The following is a 14,262-nucleotide window of genomic DNA, read 5'->3' as shown; positions in this document are numbered from 1 at the left end:
AAGAGAGGTGATGGAGTCATAGGACATTCATAACTTTAAGACATAGACACTTAAACACTAATGATCATGTAATAAAGACACAAACATAAATAAAACATAAGGCTCAAAAACCGAAAAACAGGAAAATAAGAACAAGGAGATTAAGGAACGGGTCCACCTTAGTGAGGGTGGCGTCTTCTTCTTCTTGAAGAACCAATGGTGCTCTTGAGCTCCTCTATGTCTCTTCCTTGCCTTTGTTGCTCCTCCCTCATAGCTCTTTGATATTCTCTAATCTCATGGAGGATGATGGAGTGCTCTTGGTGCTCCATCCTTAGGTGTCCCATGTTGGAGCTTAATTCTCCTAGGGAAGTGTTGATTTGCTCCCAATAGTTTTGTGGAGGGAAGTGTATCCCTTGAGGCATCTCAGGGATTTCATGGTGAGGAATTTCCTCATGCTCTTGTTGAGGTCCATGATCTCTTGTTTGCTCCATCCTTTTCTTGGTGATGGGCTTATCCTCATCAATGAGGATGTCTCCCTCTATGTCAATTCCAGCCGAATTACAGAGGTGACAAATGAGGTGAGAAAAGGCTAACCTTGCCAAAGTGGAAGACTTGTCAGCCACCTTATAGAGTTCTTGAGGTATAATCTCATGAACTTCCACTTCCTCCCCAATCATGATACTATGGATCATGATGGCCCGGTCTATAGTAACTTCAGACCGGTTGCTAGTAGGAATGATTGAGCGTTGAATAAACTCCAACCATCCTCTAACTACAGGCTTAAGGTCCAGTCTTCTCAATTGAACCGGCTTGCCTCTTGAGTCACTTTTCATTGAGCTCCTTCTATTGAGGACTTGGTCCAACCTTTGATCAAAGTTGACCCTTCTAGTGTAGGGGCATGCGTTTTCTTGCATCATTGGCAAGTTGAACGCCAACCTTACATTTTTCGGACTGAAATCTAAGTAATTCTCCCGAACCATTGTAAGCCAATTCTTTGGATTTGGGTTCACACTTTGACCATGGTTCCTAGTGATCCATGCGTTTGCATAGAACTCTTGAACCATTAAGATCCCGACTTGTTGAATGGGGTTAGTGAGAACTTCCCAACCTCTTCTTCGGATCTCATGTCGGATCTCCGGATACTCATTCTTTTTAAGCTTGAAAGGAACCTCAGGGATCACTTTCTTCTTGGCCACAACTTCATAGAAGTGGTCTTGATGGACCTTTGAGATGAATCTCTCCATCTCTCATGACTCATAGGTGGAAGCAATTGCCTTCCCTTTCCTCTTTCTTGAGGTTTCTCTGGCCTTAGGTGCCATTAATGGTTATGGAAAAATAAAAAGCTATGCTTTTACCACACCAAACTTAAAATGTTTGCTCGTCCCCGAGCAAAAAAAGAAAGAAAGAAAGAGAAGAAGAAGAAAAATGGAGGAGAGGGAGAGAAGTGTATATTCGGCCAATGGAAGGAAGAAAGGGTTGTGTTGTGTGAAAATGAAGAAAGAATGAGGGGTTTATATAGGAGTGGGGGAAGGTTTAGGGTTCGGCCATTAGGGTTAGGTTTGGGAGGGAAAAGAGTTTGAATTTTGGAGGTAGGTGGGGTTTTTGGGGAAGAGAGGGTGGATGTAGGAGGTGATGGGGAAGAGTGATTGAGGTGATTGGTGAAGGGTATTTGGGGAAGAGAGTTATGAAAACGTGTGAAGAAGAGAGAAGAAAAGGTGGGGATCCTGTGGGGTCAAGGACTTAACATCCCTGCTCCAATTAGGCGTGTAAAACGCCCTTAGAATGCATGTCTGGCGTTAAACGCCAGCTTGCTGCTTGTTTCTGGCGTTTAACGCCACTTCCATGCTCTGTTCTGGCGTTAAACGCCAATCTGATGCTTGTTTCTGGCGTTTAACACCAGCTTGATGCTTCTTTCTGGTGTTAAACGCCAATTTGATGCTTCTTACTAGCGTTTAAACGCCAGTAAGTTCTTCCTCCAGGGTGAGCTATTTTTAAATTTGTTTTTCATTCTGTTTTTGATTTTTCAGTATTTTTTGTGACTCCACATGATTATCAACCTAAAACAAACATAAAATAACGATAGAAAGTAAATAGATATAATTAAATAACATTGGGTTGCCTCCCAACAATCACTTCTTTAATGTCAATAGCTTGACAGTGAGCTCTCATGGAGTCTCACAGATGTTTAGAGCATTGTTGGGACCTCCCAACACCAAACTTAGAGTTTGGTTGTGGCCTCCCAACACATAACTTAGAGTTTGACTGTGGGGGCTTTGGTTGACTCTGTAGTGAGAGAAACTTTTCATGCTTACTCTCCATGGTTACAGAAGGAGATCCTTGAGTTTTAAACACAAGGTTGTCCTCATTCAGTTGAAGGACCAATTCTCCTCTGTCCACATCAATCACAGCTCTTGCTGTGGCTAGGAAGGGTCTTCCAAGGATGATGGATTCATCCTCATCCTTCCCAGTATCTAGGATTATGAAATCAGCAGGGATGTAAAGGCCTTCAACCTTTACTAGCACGTCCTCTACTAGTCCATAAGCCTATTTTTTTGAGTTGTCTGCCATCTCTAATGAGATTCTGGCAGCTTGCACCTCAAAGATCCCAAGTTTCTCTATTATAGAGAGTGGCATTAAGTTTATACCTGACCCCAGGTCACACAGAGCTTTCTCAAAGGTCATGGTGCCTATGTTACAGGGAATTAGGAATTTACCAGGATCCTGTTTCTTTTGAGGTAGAGTTTGCTAAACCAAGGCATTTAGTTCCTTGATGAGCAATGGAGGTTCATCCTCCCAAGTCTCATTACCAAATAATTTGGCATTCAGCTTCATGATTGCTCCTAAATATTGAGCAACTTGCTCTTCAGCAATGTTTTCATCTTCTTCAGAAGATGAATAGTCATCATAGCTCATGAATGGTAAAAGGAGGTTCAATGGAATCTCTATGGTCTCTAGATGATGCTCAGATTCCTTTGGTTCCTCAAAGGGAAACTCCTTATTGGTCAATGAACGTCCCAAGAGGTCTTCCTCACTAGAATTTACGTACTCCTCCTCCTCTTTGGGTTCGGCCACACCAAGTAAGGTAATGGCCTTGCACTCTCTTTTTGGATTCTCTTCTGTATTGCTTGGGAGAGTACTAGGAGGAGTTTCAGTGACCCTTTTACTCAACTGACCCACTTGTGCCTCCAAATTTCTAATGGACGACCTTGTTTCATTCATGAAACTTAGAGTGACCTTAGATAGATCAGAGACTGTATTTGCTAAGCTAGATGGATTCTGCCCAGAATTCTCTGTCTGTTGCTGAGTGGATGATGGAAAAGGCTTGTTATTGCTAAACCTGTTTCTTCCACCATTATTAAAGCCTTGTTGAGGCTTTTGTTGATCCTTCCATGAGAAATTTGATTGATTTCTCCATGAGGGATTATAGGTGTTTCCATAGGGTTCACCCATGTAATTCACCTCTGCTATTGCAGGATTCTCAGGATCATAAGCTTCTTCTTCAGAAGATGCCTCTTGAGTACTGTTGGATGCAGCTTACAATCCATTCAGACTCTGAGAAATCATATTGACTTGCTGAGTCAATATTTTGTTCTGAGCCAATATGGCATTCAGAGCATCAATTTCAAGAACTCCCTTCCTCTGAGGCGTCCCATTACTCACAGGATTCCTTTCAGAAGTGTACATGAACTAGTTATTTGCAACCATGTCAATGAGTTCTTGAGCTTCTGCAGGCATTTTCTTTAGGTGAATGGATCCACATGCAGAATGGTCCAATGACATCTTAGATAATTCAGACAGACCATCATAGAATATATCCAAGATGGTCCATTCTGAAAGCATGTCAGAAGGACATTTTTTGGTCAGTTGCTTATATCTCTCCCAAGCTTCATAGAGGGATTCACCTTCTTTCTGTTTGAAGGTTTGAACATCCACTCTAAGCTTGCTAAGCTTTTGAGAAGGAAAGAACTTGGCTAAGAAAGTTGTGACCAGCTTATCCCCAAGAGTTCAGGCTATCCTTAGGTTGAGAGTCCAACCATATTCTAGCTCTGTCTCTTACAGCAAATGGGAAAAGCATAAGCCTGTAGACCTTGGAGTCAACCCCATTGGTCTTAACAGTATCACAGATCTGCAAGAATTCAGTTAAGAACTGAAAAGGATCTTCTGATGGAAGTCCATGAAACTTGCAGTTCTGTTGCATCAGAGAAACTAATTGAGGCTTTAGCTCAAAATTATTTGCTCCAATGGCAGGGATTGAGATGCTTCTTCCATGTAAATTGGAATTTGGTGCAGTAAAGTCACCAAGCATCTTCCTTGCATTGTTATTATTTTCGGCCATGTCTCCTTCTTTTTCGAAAATTTCTGTCAGATTTTCTCCAGAGAGTTGTGCTTTAGCTTCCCTTAGCTTTCTCTTTAGAGTCCTTTCAGGTTCAGGATCAACTTCAATAAGAATGTCTTTATCCCTGTTCCTGCTCATATGAAAAAGAAGAAAACAGAAAATCATAGGGATCCTCTTTGCCACAGTAGAGAGGTTCCTTTATGCGAGTAGAAGAGAAAAATAGAAGAAGGAAAAGATAAGAATTCGAATACAGAAGAGAAGAGTTGGTTCGAATTTTTTTTGAGTAGAAGGGAAGTGTTAGTAAATAAATAATTAATTAGAAGGAGATAAGAGAGGGAAAAATTCGAAAATTAGATAAAATAAAATAAAAATATTTTTGTTTTTTTTTTCAATTTAAAATTAGTTAGAATTCGAAAATTAAGAAGGAAAATAAAATTAAAATAAAATTTAAAACAATTAGTTAATGAAAAGTAATTTTGAAAAAGAGGTTAGTAATTTTCGAAAATTGGAGAGAGAAAGGTAGTTATGTGGTTTTGAAAAAGATATGATTGAAATAGTAAACTTTTAAAATCAAACAAAAAGTCAAGTAGTTAACTGAAAAAGATTTGAAAATCAATTTTTGGAAAGATAAGAAGTTAGAAAAGAAGTTAGAAAAGAAGTTAGAAAAGAAGTTAGAAAAGATTTTGAAATTGATTTTAAAAAAGATGTGATTGAAACTTATTTTGAAAAAGATTTGAAAAAAAAATTTAAAAAGATTTGATTTTGAAAATTAAAGTTGATTACTTGACTAACAAGAAACAAAAAGATACGATTTTAAAATTTAAAGATTGAACCTTTCTTACTAGGCAAGTAACAAACTTAAAATTTTTGAATCAATCACATTAATTGTTAGCATTAATTTTGAAAATATGAAATGGAAATAAGAAAAAGATTTTGAAAATCATTTTGAAATTTTCGAAAATCATAAAAGAAAAATGAAAAATATTTGATTTTTGAAAAAGATTTGAAAAAGATAGAATTTTTAAATTGAAAATTTGATTTGACTCATAAGAAACAACTAAATTTAAAAAATTTTGAAAAAGTCAACTCAAATTTTCGAAAATTTATGAGTGAATAAGGGAAAGATATTTTTTTGATTTTTGAATTTTTAATGAAGAAAGAGAAAAACAACCAAAAGACTCAAAACATGAAAATTATGAATCAAAACACATAATGCATGCAAGAACACCTTGAATGTCAAGATGAACACTAAGAACACTTTGAATGTCAAGATGAACACCCAGAACTTATTTTTGAAAATTTTTAAGGAAAGAAAAACATGCAAGACACCAAACATAAAAATTTGTAATGTTGAGACACTAACAAATTGAAGATGCATATGAAAAACAAGAAAAGACACAAAACAAGAAAATATGAAGATCAAACAAGAAGACTTGTCAAGAACAACTTGAAGATCATGAAGAACAAATGCATGAGTTTTCAAAAATTTTAAGAAAAAATAAAAAAATGCAATTGACACCAAACTTAAAATTTGACATAAGACTCAAACAAGAAACATCAAATTTTTGGTTTTTATGATTTTATTAAATTTTTTTTTGAATTTTTCGAAAATATTTTGGAAAAAGAAAAATAAGGATTTCAAAATTTTTAATGAGAATTCCAGGAATCATGCAATGTTAGTCTAAAGCTCCAGTCCAGGAATTAGACATGGCTTATTAGCCAGCCAAGCTTTCAGTGAAAGCTCCGGTCCAAAACACTAGACATGGCCAATGGCCAGCCAAGCTTTAGCATACATAGTTCAAGCATGTGAAGAAGAAGCCTCAGTCCAAAAGAATTTAGACATGGCTTTACAGCCAGCCAGGATTCAATATATCCCATGAAATTCCAGAATTCCTTCTTAAAAATTCTGCAGAACATAAATTAATTTTTTTTTGAAAAACTATTTAATTTAATTTTTTTTCTTTTTTTGAAAATTTTTCGAAAATAAAAAGAATAAAAACAAAAACTTAAAATTAAAATAAAATTACCTAATCTGAGCAACAAGATGAACCGTCAGTTGTCCAAACTCGAACAATTCTCGGCAACGGCGCCAAAAACTTGGTGCACGAAATTGTGATCTCAATGGCGCCAATAACTTGGTTCGCACAATCGTAATCTCAATTCTTTGTCACAACTTCGCACAACTAACCAGCAAGTGCACTGGGTCGTCCAAGTAATAAACCTTACGTGAGTAAGGGTGTCGATCCCACGGAGATTGTCGGCTTGAAGCAAGCTATGGTCACCTTGTAAATCTCAGTTAGGCGGATTCAAATGGTTATAGAGTTTTGATAATTAAAAGATAAATAAAATATAAAATAATGATAGAGATACTTATGTAATTCATTCGTGAGAATTTCAGATAAGCGTATGGAGTTGCTTTGTTCCTTCTGAATCTCCGCTTTCCTACTGCTTTCATCCAATCCTTCATACTCCTTTCCATGGCAAGCTTTATGTAGGGCATCACCGTTGTCAATGGCTACTTCCCGTCCTCTCAGTGAAAATGGTCTAAAATGCGCTGTCACCGCACGGCTAATCATCTGTCGGTTCTCGATCATACTGGAATAGGATTCAGTAATTCTTTTGCGTCTGTCACTATGCCTAGCACTCGCGAGTTTGAAGCTCGTCACAGCCATCCCTTCCCAGATCCTACTCGGAATACCACAGACAAGGTTTAGACTTTTCGGATCTCAATAATGGCCGCCAATAATTCTAGCCTATACCACGAAGACTCTGATCGTAGATCAGGAGGCTAAGAGATATACATTCAAGCTTGTTTGCATGTAGAACGGAAGTGTTTGTCAGGCACGCGTTCATAAGTGAGAATGATGATGAGCGTCACATAATCATCACATTCATCATATTCTTGTGTGTGAATGAATATCTTAGAGAAGAAATAGGCTTGAATTGAATAGAAAAACAATAGTACTTTGCATTAATTTATGAGGAACAGCAGAGCTCCACACCTTAATCTATGGTGTGTAGAAACTCTACCGTTGAAAATACATAAGTGATAATAGGGTAGACATGGCCGAGTGGCCAGCCTCCCATGGAGGTCTAGCGATCTAAAATGATCCAAAGATAAGATAATCCAAAGATAAGATGTAAATACAATAGTAAAAAGTCCTATTTATACTAAACTAGTTACTAGGGTTTACAGAAATGAGTAAATGATGCAGAAATCCACTTCCGGAGCCCACTTGGTGTGTGCTTGGGCTGAGCATTGAAGCTTTCACGTGTAGAGGTCTTCCTTGGAGTTAAACGCCAGTTTGTAACCTATTTCTGGCGTTTAACTCTGCTTTGCAACCTGTTTCTGGCGTTTAACTCCAGAATAGGGCAGAGAGCTGGCGTTGAACACCAGTTTGCGTCGTCTAAACTCGAGCAAAGTATGGACTATTATATATTGCTAAAAAGCCCTGGATGCTTACTTTCCAACGCAATTGAGAGCGCGCAATTTAAACTTCTGTAGCTCCAGAAAATCCACTTTGAGTGCAGGGAGGTCAGAATCCAACAACATCCGCAGTCCTTCTTCAACCTCTGAATCTGATTTTTGCTCAAGTCCCTCAATTTCAGCCAGAAAATACCTGAAATCACAGAAAAATACACAAACTCATAGTAAAGTCCAGAAATGTGAATTTTATTTAAAACTAATAAAAATATACTAAAAACTAACTAAATCATACTAAAAACTATGTAAAAACACTGCCAAAAAGCGTATAAATTATCCGCTCATCAACCACTAACAACGGCGTTTGATGTGGATTAGAGGAGATTAACTTGCTAAGAGGACAGGAGTTAGTCACTTACCACTTTGCCATAGAATGAATCATTCGTTGATAAAGTAGTCTGTAAGAAGTATTAATCCGAAAAGATAAAGCATTTCCAAAGCCTTAACTGATATCTCATTAATTGCTTCTACATCAATTCTTTACTGTTTTCTTTATTATTTTGTTTATGCATCTACAACAACAAACACTATCTTTCTATTCGTCTGACTAAGATTTGTAGGATAACCACTGCTTGCTCAATCCCACAATCCTCGTGGGATCGACCCTCACTCACCTGAGGTATTACTTGGACGACCCGGTGCACTTTCCAGTGAAGTTGTGCGAGTTTAATTTTGTGCACCAAGTTTTTGACGCTGTTGCCGGGAATTCTTTGAGATTGACAAACTACCAGTTGTCTTGCTGCTTTGATCAGGTATTTTTGTTTGTTTTTGTTTAATTATCTTTCTCTTGATTTTCGAAAATTGTTCTTATTTTCTTTCTTTTTTCTCGAATTTTTCTTAGTGTTTTCTCTTGTTTGATTTCAAAATTTTAAAGTGTGGTGTCTTTGTGTTTGTCCCTCTACCTTTTTGAAATTAGTGCCATTTTTTCAAATTTTAAGTTTGGTGTCTTAAATTTTTTGCATCTGTAGATATCTCACCAGAAATCTCTCTAGACTGTGACATAGAGACTCCCATTTTTTTTGGTTTCTTATCTGTTCAGAAACACTAGGAGCACTATGGATCTAGAGGGAGAAGCACAAACCAAGAGAACTTGGGGATTGTATACAGCTCCCACCCCTGACTTCTATGGAAGAAGCATTAGTGTGCCCCCATAGGAACGAACAATTTTGAGCTCAACCAGAACTTGATCATGCTTGTACAGAAAAACTTCAGTTTCATGGACACCCTCAGGAGGATCCCACCAAATTCATTTCTGACTTCTTGCAAATCTATGACACTATAAAGACCAATGGAGTGGATTCTGACGTCTACAGGATGCTGCTCTTCCCGTTTGTTGTAAGAGATTAGGCCAAAGACTGGCTGGGAGAACAACCTAAGGAGGGCCTGAACACCTAGAGCAAGGTGGATGACAAGTTCCTGAACAGATATTTTCCCCCAAGAAAGCTAACTAAACTAAGAAAGGACATTCAAGCCTTCGAATAAGAGGAAGGCGAATCCCTCTATGATGCCTGGGGGAGATACAAGTCATTGCTTCGAAAATGCCATGTTCAGCTGTTTACACACTGGGTCGAGCTGGACATCTTTTATGATGAACTACTTGATGCTGCCCAAATCTCCATGGATTACTCTGTAGGCGGCTCCTTACACATGTTGAAACCACCTAAAGAACCTCAGGAGCTCATTGAAACAGTGGCCAATAATAAACACTTATACACAGCAGAAAGACCCAAGGCAAGAGGGGAACCCAAGGAGGAGTCTGTAACATACATAATCCTAGCTCAGAATAAAGCAATGGCTGAGCAGTTGGACCTTTTGACAAGGCAGTTAGAGAGCGTGCATGCATTCGCAAGAAGCCAGCGCAACATAGCCCAGAAGACCCAAACATCCCTCCAGAGTGTGAAAACATAACTATATTAATTGAAAACTAAGCAAGGAGCTGAAGAATGTCAGGAAATTGAGCTACGGAGTGGCAGAACACTGACTACCCCATCTCAATACAATATTGCACCAAAAGAAGAATGTACAGCACCCTAGACTACTGCTTCTAGCGTTCAATGCCCAGAAGGGAGCAATAGGGGCGTTCAACGCCCAAAAGGGCACAACACTGGCGTTCAATGCCTAGAAGGGGAAGGCAATACACACGCCAGTTCAGGAAACGTTCCACTAAGGCAGGCTGACAACCCTTCCTCAGTCACTATGGATAATCACTCTGCATCACTCAGGACCCCTGAATACAAAGCTAGGCTGCCATATCCTGAGAAACTACATAAGACAGAAAAGGATGAGCAATTTGCCAGGTTTCGGGATATCCTCAAGACACTTGAGATCAATATCCCATTTGCTGAAGCTCTTGAACCGATACCTTCCTATGCCAAGTTTATGAAGGACATAATGAGACACAAAAAGGATTGGAGGGAGGCAGGGACAGTTTTCCTCACCAAGGAATGCAGTGCGGTTATCCAATGAAACCTACCAAAGAAACTACAGGACCCTGGGAGTTTTGTGATACCATGCACCCTTGGAGACACTTGTATAAGGACAGCCCTATGTGATCTTAGAGCAAGCATCGACTTCATGCCATTATCATTAATGAACAAGCTCCGAATCCAAGAATCCAAGCCTACCCGCATCTGCCTTCAGCTTGCTGATGGCTCTATCAAGATCCCATCAGGGGTGGTTGAGGATATGATTGTCAGGGTTGGCCCCTTCACATTCCCCACGGACTTTGTAATCCTAGATATGGAAGAGAACATGAATGCTTCTATCATTCTAGGAAGACCTTTTTTGGCTACAGGGAGAACCATCATTGATGTTCAGAAAGGGTAAGTAACTCTGAGAGTCAACAAGGATGAGTTTACATTCAATGCTGTTGATAAACCCCGTTTTTAGGATTTATCATGCATAGAATCTAAGGGTTTTATTAATGATCTTCCACATTTATTCATATAAAACTGCATGATTTCGTGTCTCTTTCCCATTTTACATCATAGATGAGAATATGCTTCTTTTGCATCAAAATTGAGATATTGTAATCCTCCTCTATTACCATTAGATGCCTTGATCCGTTTGTTAAGTGATTTCAGAAGTTATAGGGAAAAAATGGCCAAGAGGAATGGAGGAAGCATGCATGAATGAAAGGAGCATGAAACAAATCAAAGAATTGAAGTTTGGACATGCGCGCGCACGCGCACAGTGCGCGTATGCGTAGATGCGCTCATCCAGAGCCAGCGCAGTGGAGCCGAGCGAGGAGCCGGCGTGCTTATTGACAAACCCCAATTTGACGGTTTGTTTTGCATTGAATTTAGAGTATTTTGATAACCTTTTGTCACATTTAGCCTAGGAGTTAGCATGATTTTGTTATCTCTCCCATATTTGTGCTTAAGTGTAAAAACATGCTTTTTAAGCCTTATCTTGACGAATTCTAATTCTTCTTTGATTCCATAAAGATGCCTTGATGTGTTTGCTAGTAATTCCAGGATTGAAATAGGCTAGGCATGGATCAAAGGAAGCAAGGAAGGAAGCATACAAGTGGAGAGAAGCATAAAAAGTCAAAGAAGCAAAGTCAGCCATGCACGCGCACGCGCACAAGGCGCTCGCGCGCACATCGAAGAATTAGCCAGGGACGCGCACGCGTACCGTGCGCGCACGCGTCGATAAGGGCACATGACCTCACTAATGCAACACGTGCCTGGCGATTTGAGAGGGTTTCTGAACCCATTTTTGGCGCCAAATTGCTAAGGGAAAGGAATAAAAGGATGAAGGATTAAGGGGATCATGACTTTTGATGAATCATCACCTTTTAACCAATAATCACTTTTAGTTTAGAGTTTTAGAGAGAGAAGCTCTCTCTTCTCTCTAGAATTAGGATTAGGAATTAGGGTTAGATTAGGATCTCATAGTTCTAGGTTTAATTCAGTCTCCTTCTACTTTTACCTTCAATTGATGATTGCTACTCTTTGGTTCTTCTCTCTATCCCTATTCTCTTGTTGTAATTTCTCTTATTTTGTTTCTAGGTTTTGTAATTGAGATACTCTTGTTCTCTTTATTCCCTTTTAATAATGCAATTTGAGGTAATTCATGATAATTGTGATTTCCTTGGTTGTTGTTGTTGATCCTTTGTATTCAATTGTAGTTAGAATTCATTCTTGTTGTGATTGACTATACTTTTCTTTTGTGCCTTCCAAGTGTTTGATGAAATGCTTGGTTGGATTTTAGTATAGATTTTGTTCCTCTTGGCTATGGTAGAGTGATTAGTGACTCTTGAGTTATCTAATTCCTTTGTTGATTGATAATTAGAGATTGCTAATTGATTGGAATGCCTCTAAAGCTAGTCTCTCCTTTAGGAGTTAATTAGGACTTGAGGAATCAAATTGATTCATCCACTTGACTTTCCTCCATGGGTAGGGGTTAACTAAGTGGGAGCAATGAACAATTCTCATCACAATTGAGAAGGATAATTAGGATAGGATTTCTAGTTCTCATACCTTGCCAAGAGCTTTTATAGTTGTTAGTTTATTTTCATTGCCATTTATATTTCTTGTCCAAAAGCTTAAAAACCCCAAATATAATTCACAACCAATAACAAGACACTTCATTGTAATTCCTAGGGAGGACGACCCGAGGTCCAATACTTCGGTTTATAAATTTTAGGGGTTTGTACTAGTGACAAACAACTTTTTTGTATGAAAGGATTAGTGATTGGTTTAGAAACTATACTTGCAACGAGAATTCATTTGTGAAATTCTAAACCATCAAAAAATCCGTTCGTCACTTATATGGCTGGGCCATATCCCTTATGACACTCGCGCGCACTGTACGCCTGCGCGCAGAATCGCAAAAGAGCCCAAGGACGCGTACGCGTGCAGTGCGCATACGCGTCGATATGCGCACATGATTTTTTAAATGAAACACGTGCCCAGCGATTTCAAGGGGTTTCCAGGCCCTGTTTTGGAGCAGATTTTGGAGGGAAAAGCTTAAGAAGACCAAGGCTTAGGAGTGTTAAAAAGAGTGATAATTCTAGATATTTTTAGGAAGTTAGTTACATTTTGTTTTTAGAGAGAGTAACTCTAACTTCTCTCTAGGTTTTCATCCTCCATTGCAAGTTTCCATTGAATTCTTGGTGAGATCTATTGCTAATTGACTTTTTGTTTTGCTACAAGTGTAGATCTACTCTTCTTCTACTCTTAATTGATGTTCTTTTGGTTCAATTTCTTAGATCTAGATTTGGTTCACTTTGTTACTTTGAATGTGGATTAATGAATTGAGGTTTCATTCAATTGTGTGATTGTTGTTTAGAATAGATAGCTTTAATTCAATTCTCTTTTCTCAATTGCATCATGTTTTCTATAATTGCCTACCAATTGTTTGTGATAATGACAACCTTAGCTATGGAGTAGATTTCTCTTACTTGGCTTAGGGGTTGAGTTATTGGAAACACTTGAATAGTGGATATCAATTGTAGATTGTAAATTGAGAATTGCTAATTGGCTTGGAGTGCACTAAAGCTATACTTCCCTAGGGTGAGACTAGGACTTGTGACTCAAGTTAGTTACTCTCACTTGACTTTCCTCCATTGTTAGGGGGTTAACTAAGTGAAGCAATAATCAACTCTTATCATAATTGAAGGAAACTATAATGATGGAACTTCCAATGCTTACCCTTGGCCAAGGCTTTTATTTCCATTAATTGTTGATTGCTTTCCAGTTCGAATTCTTGCACCAACTCTCAAAACCATAAAGGCTTTCCTAATCAATGATGCACATTCTAAAGCAATTCCTGGGGAGAACGACCCGAGATCAATACTCTCGGTCATAGATTTTAGAATTGTTTGATGATGTATTCATATGTTGGTTAGACTATACTCATGATCGGATTTATCACTAGTTTCTAATCAGCATAAGAATATTTCCGTTCATCAAAATGGCACTGTTACCGGGGAATTGCTTATGTGTGCCATTCTATTGGTTAGTATGAATATGTTGATATGTGAATACTTGCATTTCTCTCTTAATTGATTGTTTGCTCGTTTGCTTGTTAGTTATGATTAATCTTTGTTTAGATGCCGATTGATGTCATGAGTTTCTTATCTCCTTCATTGTATGACGCGTTCACTACCAAATCCGAGCTTAGCACCCTTTGATTCGGAAATTGAAAGAACCTTGCTTCATATTAGGCAAGCTCGGAGGCGGTTGGTCTTCGAGGAAGGTGAAAAGGTTCTTACCAATTCACCAACCATATCATCGTCATCCAATGAAGGCACCAATTACTCTTCCGTTGATACTACTAATAGTTTTTCTTTTGATCTACGTTTTGACAACATGGCCGCTCCAAGAAGAGTTACTCTCAAGGAAGCGGGTGCACCGGATTTTGTTCTCCAACCTCTACATGTGCTTCATCCCAACTTGAATGCAAACTTTGAACTCAAGACCGCTCTCATCAATCTCTTACCAAAATTCCATGGATT

The 14,262-nt window shown here is 38.6% G+C and overlaps 1 non-coding gene across 1 annotated transcript; it reads left to right on the top strand.

Annotated features, from left to right (window-relative positions):
* Nucleotides 1-3,813: 3,813 nt before the first annotated feature.
* On the top strand, nucleotides 3,814-3,921 carry LOC148548929 (small nucleolar RNA R71). The gene has a single exon (XR_015897041.1). It is a non-coding gene; the product is annotated as a small nucleolar RNA R71 (small nucleolar RNA).
* Nucleotides 3,922-14,262: the final 10,341 nt, after the last annotated feature.

This window comes from Arachis ipaensis, chromosome B8 (assembly GCF_059453495.1).
Source record: "Arachis ipaensis isolate K30076 ecotype BB chromosome B8, ASM5945349v1, whole genome shotgun sequence".
Taxonomy (NCBI): Eukaryota; Viridiplantae; Streptophyta; class Magnoliopsida; order Fabales; family Fabaceae; genus Arachis; species Arachis ipaensis.
This window is presented reverse-complemented; position numbering and strand designations above follow the sequence as displayed.